An 11,676-nucleotide genomic window follows, 5' to 3' on the forward strand; every position below is an offset into this window, starting at 1 on the left:
GACACATTGTTCTCCCAGAGATAAGCTGCCGGCTGACATGTCACTCGGAGGCTTTCTCATGGAGAACACAGGAGCGCTCGGCCCCTGTGTATGGGAAAACGGCTGAAACGGTTGTTGGATGAACAATCGGCTGAAGCATCGATTGGCCAACAGACATCTAATGTGTATGGCCAGCCTAAGCCACAGATTTGATTTCTTTTTTTAAATCAGACCTATTGTTTGATAACATTGTAGAAGACCCTGTTAAAAAAAACAAGAAAAATAGGATGCAGAAATAATTTGGGATCACCTAATAATTGTATATGCAAATTGCCTCTTCAGAGAAAAAGAGGACTTGAACTCTATAGCGCCACCTATTGGAAGCAGCAATCCTAATAATTGTATTAACTACATATAGACACAATCAATTAAAAACATTTAAAACCAAAGGGTTCCAACTTCTTATGAAGGTGTTCAAGAGTAATAGCAATCACCTTTCCTCATCTGCTCCTCAACATATAAATAAGGACTATGAAGAAATAGAGTATTGCAATAATATATAATATATCTAACAGCTCATCATGGTTTCACTGAAGACAGGCAGTTATTAAATAAACACCAAAGGAAAATAATAAGTTAATAAATGTATTTCTTTACACAATCCCCAATGTGCTCATATACCAACATTAAAGACCATGGTGGGTCAAGACAAACAAATAGAATTTCATAGTAAAATGTTATATGATATAAACAACAACCTATCTTCTAGTATATAAACCTTAGACAGATGGGTAACGATCATAATGCAGTCCTAAATAAATGGAGCAAAAACAGAGATGAGGATGAGCCCCACGCGTATCGCCACCCGCCAGGAGGCTTCCTCAGGGGTAGAATACCCATGTTAGCACGTGTATACATTTTATAATGCAATAATTACAGCTGTCGATATACAAACTTAGTTGTCACGGGGAGAAGGTGGATCTATATAGGCTTGCACAAGATCGATCTTCCTACAGATCGTTCATCTATCAAATCGCTCGAGATCGAGCCAAAGGCCTTTACATAATAATAATAATAAATAATTGTTTGAGCTGTACTAGCAAAAGAGATGGGAGGAGTATAAGGCAAATTGGGGATTTCTTCAGAACATAAGCACTCTTTTTCTGAATATGATGTTACTCTCTTTTCTATAATAAGATGAGATAGACCAGGATCAACGAAGGTATCATGGTGGGTGCTACTAGAATTTTTTTTATTTTCTAGTTTGTTTTTTGTCTCTTTAAATACACTGCTCACTTTTATATAAAGACACCCTTGTCCATCCACACATTAATAGATACCCATTCTGATCTCCCACTGATACCAGAGTCCTATGAAGGTACCTTCACCGGTGGTCAAACAAAATATATTTTGGTCTTTTTTTTGGCGCTGAGCATCTTTTCTTTTACAAGGTCACAGAACAAATCCTTTGCTTACAACGTTTTGATATGAGATACATGGATTGGACTATTTGGATGGGATTTTCATGTCATCCTTGGAGGAAGAACCTAAAGTTGCCCATACACCTTAGTTAATTCTCAGACGAATTCTTGTTGTTATCTCTGTATCTAAATACCTTGGCCAGGGCAGAGTGTTTTTTTGGGGTCCCCATGGCACAAGGATACATGCCGCCCATGACTGTTACCATTAATTCTTGCACCAAAGAACCTAATAAGGTGGAGCGAACAGTTGGCCATCACATATGAACCCAAAGCAGCCATTCGTTTTATAATTTTGTGTTGCTTATATATCACCAAAGTATACTACAGCAATGTACAGAAATGTGACTATTAACATCTCTTATTGTATTGTAAGGAAGTGATCACAGAGATGCACAGATATTAATTTAATAGTTTTTCATCTGTCTCCAGAACTGCACACTGATAATCAGATGCAAACTGAGTGTTTGTGTCTTTAAATGTATAGTCATTCTCCACATAAGGGTCAGATCACTTTTGACATTCATGCTCTATAATAAGTGAAGACGTAAATACTCCTGACAAAGTAAGAATAATAAAAATTAATTTGGTAAAATAGGAGCAGACTGTCAATCCTTATGTTCCTTGCCAATGACACGTTGAGAGACAGAGCTGCAGGCGACCAAGAAGCAGAACATAAAATATATCCCAGTCTATGCAGCAACATCTGCTGTTTCCTGTACAAGGGCTGAATTCTGTCAGCTCCGCACCTTCTCACTAAGTATGGTCCTTGTTATTTCACTCATAACACCACATTTCATTCAGTCGAATACTTGGATGATAGCTTCACTAGTTCTCATTGGGGTCAAATTGGTCTGTAATATACTTATAATAAACCAAAGAAAAATCACAATCCCCTTTTAACAGGAGATGCAATTTGAAGCTTCTGGGCCAATGCAAAATCTGTTAATTCTGTGCTCCATCTTACCATGTACCACGTATAGTATTAATGTCTTATGTGGCAGAGACCTTTCCTTTCCCATGATTTTTCAACTGAGGGTTATGCAGCAAGGAAAAGCAGCAGACACAGATATCTTCACTTTTCTAGAGGGAAGCACTCAGCACTCAGGGATTCACTCAGTTGACAGCTGTCAGGGACACTGCCAGTAGAAAGCTAGCAGCTCTTAATAGGGCTTCCACAAACAGACTTTGAGCTAGTCACTCTGTATAGTAGATCTCAAGGGATCCCCTGGCCTTCACTTTTTAATGCCTGAATAGTGACCTTGAATTACGTATGGGCTCCTGGGTTGGGTACATGGAGTGGCTGCTGGCCGATGTAGCGAGCTGGCAGAGGGTGGTCAGAAAGCGGCTTCTATACAGGAGGTCAGGAAGAGTAACAGAATCGTCAGGCAGAAGGATAGCATAAAAACACAGGCTGAGGTAAGAAATAGGAATCAAAAAGAGCAAGTACAAACTATAACTGGCACTCTCAGAAGTATGGTAGGAGTTGAAGTAGGATGTGGAGCTCTCCCGCTGGCCACAGCAGGGAGCTGATTACTCCTGTTGAACAGCACACACTCATACTGGCAGACAAGTCCCAGAAACATTAGTATCTCTAGCTGGAAAGGATCTGCACCACCAAGAGCTTCTGGTCGTGAAGTTTCCTCCATCATCAACTCTGCCCACAGAGTGAATATGGCAGCACCTGGTGACAGAAGCAGACGGCAAAGGAGCAGATCCAGGTGGAGCTGTGACAGCCGCTTAGTGGTTCTCAGAAAAGGTACAGTCCCTTTAACACAACCAGTTATCTTGTGACATAATACCAGTCTCATGTTTTAGGAAAGTTCATTGCCAGGCAAATATAATAGTAATGGCGTTAGTTTTTGGTTTCATGGGCCTGTGGGTTGATTCCACAGAGGAAATCTGGGGCTTGGAAACTTGGAAATGTACAAAAGTCGAGAATCCAATGAGCTGTGGATAAACATTCAGTACTATTCTAAAATTATTGAAATTCACACTCAGAGCCCCAATAGTGCAGCTGACGAGTTTCAGACCTTACATTAGTCCATAGTCATGGCATGACTAAGGATTGATGTAAGGTCCAAAATGTGTTGATAGCTCCTTGTTTACTGGACTTGTATGTGTTTACATTTTCTTGCTCCGTCTCAGGGCTTTTAACCAGACGTTTGGACTTTAGTCTGGTAGCACTACATTACCTGGCCCTCAGTCTCTTTCAAATAACCGGTGCTCCTCAGTTGTACCTTTATTTGACCCCATGTATTTCTCACTAGACTATGGTTACTATTGGCGTTCTCCCTTCATACTCCTCAGGTCTACAAATTCACTGCCTATTCTCGACAATAGTCCAGACTCAGTCGCACAAACACAGTCTTAACTGTGTCGCTGCGGGTCCCCAACTGGCCACTTGCTGGGCAACTACTCAAAGATTTCTATCATAAGTGAAGCAACTCTTCATTTACCTACTTGGACCTTTCTATCTATTGTGCTTTCATCCTGCGAATATATAATGTTCATTTGTCTCTTATGTCTTCTTCTTCCAGTGGGCACTCAGCACAACCATTTTCATTTCTTACTGTTTGCAGTTTGGGACGCAATTCGATAAAATAGTACTACACTTGTAGACTCTGTTCTCAACTGTGCCACTTCTGTTGACGCTCCTACCTCTGGCAATTGTCCCATCAGCATTTGGTGCCAATCCCTTCCTAATATAGTGTCTCCAGCACAGCCACATACAGCACAATACCTGTGCAGCCACACTTTGTGATTGTCATTCAGGTTAACTTAGTAGCAGTAAAAATGTAATGGTAACAGGTCCAAACCACACCGCCCTGTACAACCCACATGCACCAAGTACACACCATCATTACATGTGCAAAACAATAACAATGCAAATTTTTCTCTGCCAATAGGAAACATCAAGAAAGTATCTCAAATGGACATAACCAGAATGAACTTCATCCTGAGGGATGTCGAACTTTCTGTCCTGCGGAGTGCACAACCCTTTTGCCCCAACATTTAGTTGGAAACAGAGGCTGAGGCAGAGATTGTAGCATGATCCAATTCCTCCCTCTCCCCTCTCGCAGCACAAAAATGCTGAGGGAGAGATCCTGCCGCAGCTTCCCTCTCCTCTGTTTCGTATCCACTATTTCAATCCACTTCAAGGGTTTCACACTCTGCCGGGTAAATGAGCTGCACATGGAGAAAAACTTGAACTTGATAGGCCAGGAACGTTGGGGAAGGAGAGCAAGTATTAGGAGGTTGTAAGGCTTACATGATTTGTCGGCAGGTGGGATCCAATTGTGGAGTACAAAAGAAAGGGTCACCAAGGGGCGTCCCTCTTCTGTTGGTGGTCTTTATGTCCAGACCATCCCACCTGCCCACCCTATTTAAGAATCTTAGGTTGCCATGGTTGTCAGGTGGGGTTTGTTCACCTTGTTGCAACAGTTGGCAAAAAGGGGGTCTTTGAAGGAGGTTGATTGCACGGAAGAATGGGGGAGCCCAGAGCAGGGATGGGTGACCCCCATGTGGTGTAACGTTCTTACAGAACTGGTAAACAGGTCCCTACTAAGCTCAGGTTTCAACAGAACATTTGGTGTGGGCAATACTCAGCTGGGGTGCCCTCGAGCTGGTGCGGTACGGCTGGGGAGGAGCTGTTGTTGGGGTAAAAAAATGTGTCATTGAACCTCCAAGACCCCCCTCCTTTCTGGTTGCTATGCTATATATGAATACTGATTTGCATTTAATGTTGTACATTATTTTTATTTTAATAAAAGGAGACTGCTGTGGCCATTACATCCAACGTCACGCGGAAGGGATGGGAAAAATTAGTGGTCTTGGGTTCATATAATGATAGGTCGATATAGTCAACACATTCCGAAGCCAAGCTTTCTTGCATCCACATGGCATTGGTTTTCTTCCACTGTCTCAAATAATAACTAAGATTTGCACTGAACGTGTATTATTAAAGTGCAAGTGGACTTATTGCATTTTTACATTAGGATTCGGAACCGTAATGAGGTTTTCCATACAGGCAGCTCTATCAGAAATTTTCAGAGGTTTCTTTAAAAAAACATGACTGCCAATAAAATACAGCAAATCCATAAATATTAACATGCAGACTTTTCAGGTGATGCTCTGTGCCACTCCACTGCGACATGTGATCGTAACTTAAAACTACGTGAGCGTATACAAGATCAATGACCCTTACAAAGAGGAACTGGAGGAATGAAACATCTCTGGCTGAACTAATGTGGGAAACATTTCAGCAACTCCATGATCTGACCTTTACTCTGTATAATATTATACATTCCTATGTAACGCTATTTTCCTAGAATTTTAATTTAAAAATTCATCTTTTTTTCTTTTTAACTCTTTACACTTCTATCAGTTTTCAAACTTTTATAAAAAAAAAAAAATTCTTGTCACGTCCATTTTTTTTTTTACTCCGTCATAAACATAGGAAGGTTATTCATTTGTTGTGGTAACTTACTGTACTGTACATCGTGACTTGTTTATGCTCGATAAGACAGTGGATTTGTCTTTTCCCTACATGACCACAGTCGCTACAAGTTTCTTAGCAGCAGAAGAAAAATAAAAAAACTCAAAGCACACAGTAAGGATGAAGAATATTTTGCTAGAGGGGCCAAGTAGGGGAGTTCAAAGTCAGCGTCAGCCAGCTGAGTCAACAATGAACCATTCCCATGGTAGAAGAATGGGTGTGAAGAGTCTCCGGTATAGCTGAGAATGGATGATTGGGAGGTAAGGTTATATAGAGAGGTGTCTCTGCTGCATGGTAATAGCATCTAATAAATGCAGCACGGGCCATCATAGTATGCATTAATCACCTCTAATAAGAGACCCTGTAAATTTTAGCAATATTGGCCCATTAACACAAGCTGACTGCAACTGTTAAACAACTGCCAATCAGCTAAATGTATCCGCCCACTTGGCCAGTGACAAGGTAATGATGGGCCAAAAGTGGAAGAGGGCACTGAGCGGACACCTAGTGGAGAATTTTCCATGAGAGTATTTTATCAGTAAGTTTTGCCTGTGTTGCTGTAATTTGCGCCTAGTGTGGCATGATGTTTAAAAAAATTGGCGCATCTTTAGAACACAAGTAACACTTCAGTTTAGAATTAATTTTTCACTTTTTTTTTTACACCAAATCCTTGTGAATTTTTTTTGCAATTTATAAATCTGGTCGTTGGATGGACGGCTCAAAACATATGCAATATGTTCTCATATATCTTGTCTGACCCAGGGTTTCGCCCTTTCGGCTTTGTCAAGAGTACATAGTGGTTTCAATGGAGGCATCTATCTTATGATATCCCTGTAAAATATAGTTTTTTTTTATTTTATCGGGGCCAAACATTTAGTTCAAGAAGGGGTTGTCCTAGTAGTGGACAACCCCTTTAACTCTTGGGCTCCTGTGCGGCTGCACAGATGGCACCAATGGTATGTCTATCCCTGACCTGCTCCATAAGAGACTTTTTAATGAGTGTAATTTTACATTGTTTAGGTATATTGAATTGCTTATCATCTGGGCACATTAATTTTTTGTGTTTGCTGCAAATCATAGCTAACCACACCCAGACTACACACATTTATTGGCAATTGGCAAAAGTGGTGTAAAACGAAAAAAAAAGTAGCAAATTGTTGTCCAAAAAAAATGTTTGCCAAAATGTGTGACATTGTGATGACAAAAAAAACTGGTGCAAAACTCTTGAAAAATTCCCCCTTGGTGTTTTTCTTGGAAAAAATCTATTTGTTTTTAAATTTTTGAGATCGCAATGTGTTTTACAGCCAAGAATGCAGAACATAATGCAGAATGGGAGACTGCAGGGTCTCAGAGATAAAACTTCACTACAGTCCATGAGACACATGATCCATGTTATATAACAGCATTTTGATTCATAGTTCTAAAATAGTTTGTTTAAGGAATTTGTGAACTTTGAGCAGGAAATCTGATGATGAAAACAAAAATAACAGATTATAGTTTATTTGCATAAGAGGTCATAGTAAATCGAAGGAAGACAGCTGGCTGTGCAAATTTCATCCAAGATATGAGATATACAGTAGCTCACAACATCCAGTTCTTCCACCAGAGTTTATCTGTTTTGGAAGACCAGGCAGAAAATTCTTTATGGGTCATATAAGTATAACCATTACTGATAACCATCCATGCTTCAATGCTTTGTAGTGCACTTCTTGACTTGCGCATTTCTTAGCTTCTTAGAGAACCAACAAATCCCAAAATTGAAAATTTCCGTCATCCACCAAGCATGTACTTAAAGTCATTTACAATAACAAGAAGTGTAAAAAATGCTGTTAAAAACCTCTTTTGTAATTTCACAGACCTAGATATAGGAAAACGTCACTCGGCCGAAATGTATCAATTTGCTGGTGAAGAAGACAGGATTTACAGACGTTTCCCGAAAGAAAGGTGAATCCAGGTGAGTCCACAATTTTCGCTGAAGCACGCTATAGCTACACTAGAGCAGATATTTTGTCAAGAAAATCTGTACAATGAAATCAAAGTAATCTACATTTACTTGATAAACTTTGATACCTGAAGATTTTTAGGTATCAAAGTTTATCAAGTAAATGTCTGTAGATTACTTTGATTGAACCCATCTGAATCATGGTATACATCGACCATCGGGAGCATTTACCCCGAGACAGAATTCATCAGAAAATATATAAATCTTAGAATTCTCCTCTTCTGTTAGGTTTGCTCAGAATTCTGTGTAACTGATTCTTACTTATAAGTGTTTTTATTAGGAGACCACTAAATTGGACCCCCTTGCAGTTCACAAAGATGAAAGTGAACCTTATTGAAATTAATTCATGAACAACTTTTTCTTGTTTTAGATGCAGATGGTGCAGAGATCCTAGAAGGAAGCACAAGAAGTCTCTATGGCTCAATACGACAAAAATATACCGCTATATGAGGTTCACTCTACAGTGCCATATTACGGAGATATTGCACCCTAGAATACAATGGAACATATTTTTTTATGTTACATTTTGTATAAATTTGACCAAAAAAAAACAACTTATGAAATCGAAGCCATAAGGATCAACAGTAAAGTCTCGCAGAGGTCTATGGCTGTCTTATTTTACCATGTAGCAGCCTGTAATGCATGAGCCCTTATACAACTATTTTGAGTCTCCAAAGAATATTTGAAAGTTGGGTACTCACTTGGTCTTCTATGTAATACACCACGCGGTACGCTGCTAGTTTTTCAGATCAAAATTTGGAAAACCACAGCATTACCCCCAGGTAATTCTTGCCCTGGTACTAGAGAAGGTCAGGGCCACACTTTCAGACAATGGGGGTAAAACATGATATGATTGCTCAGGAGCTAGGAAAGATTGGGGACCATACTCTCAAATAATGGCGGTACTACGTGATATGATTATAGTTAATAACACATTCCTTTGTTTAGAAATAAAGAATGACACTCACCAATCTTCTATTTCTTTATTTTTTCAACCCCTTCGCGCTGTGGACAATTTCCGTCTGTGTGTTTCCATATTTTCCTCCCCTTCTTCCCAGAGAAATAACTCGTTTAATTTTCTGTCCACGTAAACATATGAGAATTTGTTTTTTGCGGGATGAGTTGTACTTTTGAACGACACCATTCATTTTACCACAGTATACTGGAAAATGGGAAAAAAAATTCCAAATGCGATGAAATTGTGAAAAAACCCAGCAATTCTGACATTTTTTGGGGGAATTGTTTTTACAGTGTACATTTTGTGTTAAAAATGACCTTGCAATATGATTATCCTTATCAATGCGATTACGGCAATACCCAACATGTCCAGTTTTTTGTTATTATTTTAGTGGCGAAAAAATACCCTGAAGTTGTCCAAAAAATTTTTTTTTGTTTTGTGTCGCCGTTTTCTGAGACCTGTAACATTTTTATTTTTCAGTCGATGGAGCTGTGTAATGGTTTATTTTTTACGGGGTGAGACAATGTTTTTATTAATACATATCTAGGATAGTTGTGACTTTTTGATTTTGGCGTTCTTAAATTTTTTTCGGTTTCGGCGTTTACTTATCGGTTAATTGTTGTTATATTTTGATAGATCAGACTTTTCTGAATGCAGCCATACCACATATGTGTATTTTTTTTTTTATATATCTTTATTTTCAATGGGGGAAAAGGTGGGTGATTTGAACTTTTACTTTTTGTAAATTTTTTTCATATTTTTGAAAACTTTTTTTTGTACTTTTCACTGTTATTGTTAGCCCCCTTAGCTGCGATCGTCCAATCGCTTGTGCTATATACAGCGATGCCACAGCATTGCTGCATATAGCAAAAATCATGGTCTCCTTTGAAGCGAAGCCACAGGCAGGGTTTCAAAGGAGCTCTGTGATGATAGGCAATTCCGGTGTTGGAGCGCGGCGTCCATGATAGGAATCACAGCTGTTTCCGGGGTAATTATTTTAAAATTTAGTATATATACATCACAGAGTGCTGTAAGTGAACCCATAGCCCCTGATGAAGTTTGGGTTTGAACTCTGGGATGAATATGTGCTTCCTAAAGGCATTTAAGCTTCATGCTACGTATGGAGATATTGCTCTGAGACATGGGCGGTGTAAGATGACAGATGCAGCATGCACTTCAAAATCACCAAGGGAGTTGGTGGTTTCCATGGAGAGAGGAAGCGCATTGCTCCCCACTGCGCATGTGCAGGTTTGGTAGTTACGGACAGAGTGCTGCGCACTTGCAGGTGCGGCCTCCGGATACAGCCAATGGCTGGGGAGTGAGGCGAGCACTTCCGGTGCAGAGATCGCATTTCCGGTGTTGGAGCACGGCGTCCATGATCGGAATCACAGCTTCCAGGGTAATTATTTCAAAATTTAGTATATATACATCACAGAGTGCTGTAAATGAACCCATAGCTCCTGATGAAGCCACTACGGGTGGCAACACGCGTCGGGCAAAAATCGCCCATCCACTGGACTTTGTTTGGCAACAAGTGGGTTATTGAATTATACATTTTCCATCTATTTTCTTGTTTCCTTATTATCCTGCATTTATTTACCAAGCAGACATTGACTGACAGGATGATAAAGGATTAACCCCAACGCAGTAAGCCAAGGTTTTCCTCCCTTCTGCTAACATTAATGCAAAGGTTTTTCTTGGCACAAACACATGGGAAATTGTACCAGCAGCAGGGTGAGGGTTTGTGCGATAGATGTCAAAAAACTTTTTGACAAGTCTAAAGGATCTCAGATATATAGACAGGTGGTCTAAACAAACTATGTATTGTATTAAGGGCATGTGCAATAGATGTTAATTCTTATACAACAATGATGTTTTTGTGAGCATGACCAGATTGCAGTGACTGTAGCGCATTAACCATCAGAGACAACCTTTAGATATAAATCATCATGTTCCTTATGAAAAGGGAGGAAATGCACAGTGAATGGGTCTATAATCAGTGGGACGTATGCCACTGAGCTTTTTACTTGTGTTTTAGGTTTGTTTTGGGTGTCTAAAGCAATTGTGGATATGAAATAAAAATTTATATATTTATAATGAATCTTTAGTATCTTGGGTGATCACTGCAAACATAGTGTACCTCTTTCTCTTTGTTGGATGATAGGCACAGGGGTCGTCAGCTGTCCCCCAGCTGTCATGATAACTAGTGATGAGCGAGCACTAAAATGCTCGGGTGCTCGATGCTCGAGTCGAGCCCATTGGAATACTCGGGTGCTCGACCCAAGCAACGAGCCCAATGCAAGTCTATGGGAAACTTGAGCATTTTTCAGGCGTCTCCCCCCGGCAGTCTGCAGAGGGCCTAAAACGTGCCCAAATCGATGAGAACAGTGCTCAAATGACATGGGAACAGCATGGGGAAGACCCCTGGAAGCATCTCTGACTCCCAGATCACTGCTGTCAGCAACGTTGTCAGAGTATTAAACCACTTTTACGGACTCACAATAAAACATACAAAACCAAAATGGATTTTCCTGGGAAATATGTTAAGGAACATCCTTTCCAGGGTAATGACTTGTATATAAGGCATAATAAATAACCAAAAACAAAAATACTCCTCCACAACTTGGGCTATGTTCACACGTAGCGTTTTTGATGCATTTTTGCACTTTTGAATTGCTTTCAACCAAGACAAATGCATTCACCAGGAAATGTCATTTTAACATTTTACAACCTTATCTGGCCATGTGGTGTGTGACAAATC

At 39.9% G+C, this 11,676-nt stretch overlaps 1 long non-coding RNA gene across 1 annotated transcript; it reads left to right on the forward strand.

Moving 5' to 3' along the window:
- The first annotated feature begins 6,101 nt into the window (after window positions 1–6,101).
- On the forward strand, window positions 6,102–8,920 carry LOC141258313 (uncharacterized). The gene is made up of 3 exons (XR_012318283.1): window positions 6,102–6,215; window positions 7,812–7,909; window positions 8,328–8,920. It is a non-coding gene; the product is annotated as an uncharacterized lncRNA (long non-coding RNA).
- The last annotated feature ends 2,756 nt before the right edge of the window (window positions 8,921–11,676 follow it).

Source organism: Phyllobates terribilis, unplaced genomic scaffold (assembly GCF_046119375.1).
Source record: "Phyllobates terribilis strain yellow unplaced genomic scaffold, ASM4611937v1 Scaffold_3__8_contigs__length_932513732, whole genome shotgun sequence".
Taxonomy (NCBI): domain Eukaryota; kingdom Metazoa; phylum Chordata; class Amphibia; order Anura; family Dendrobatidae; genus Phyllobates; species Phyllobates terribilis.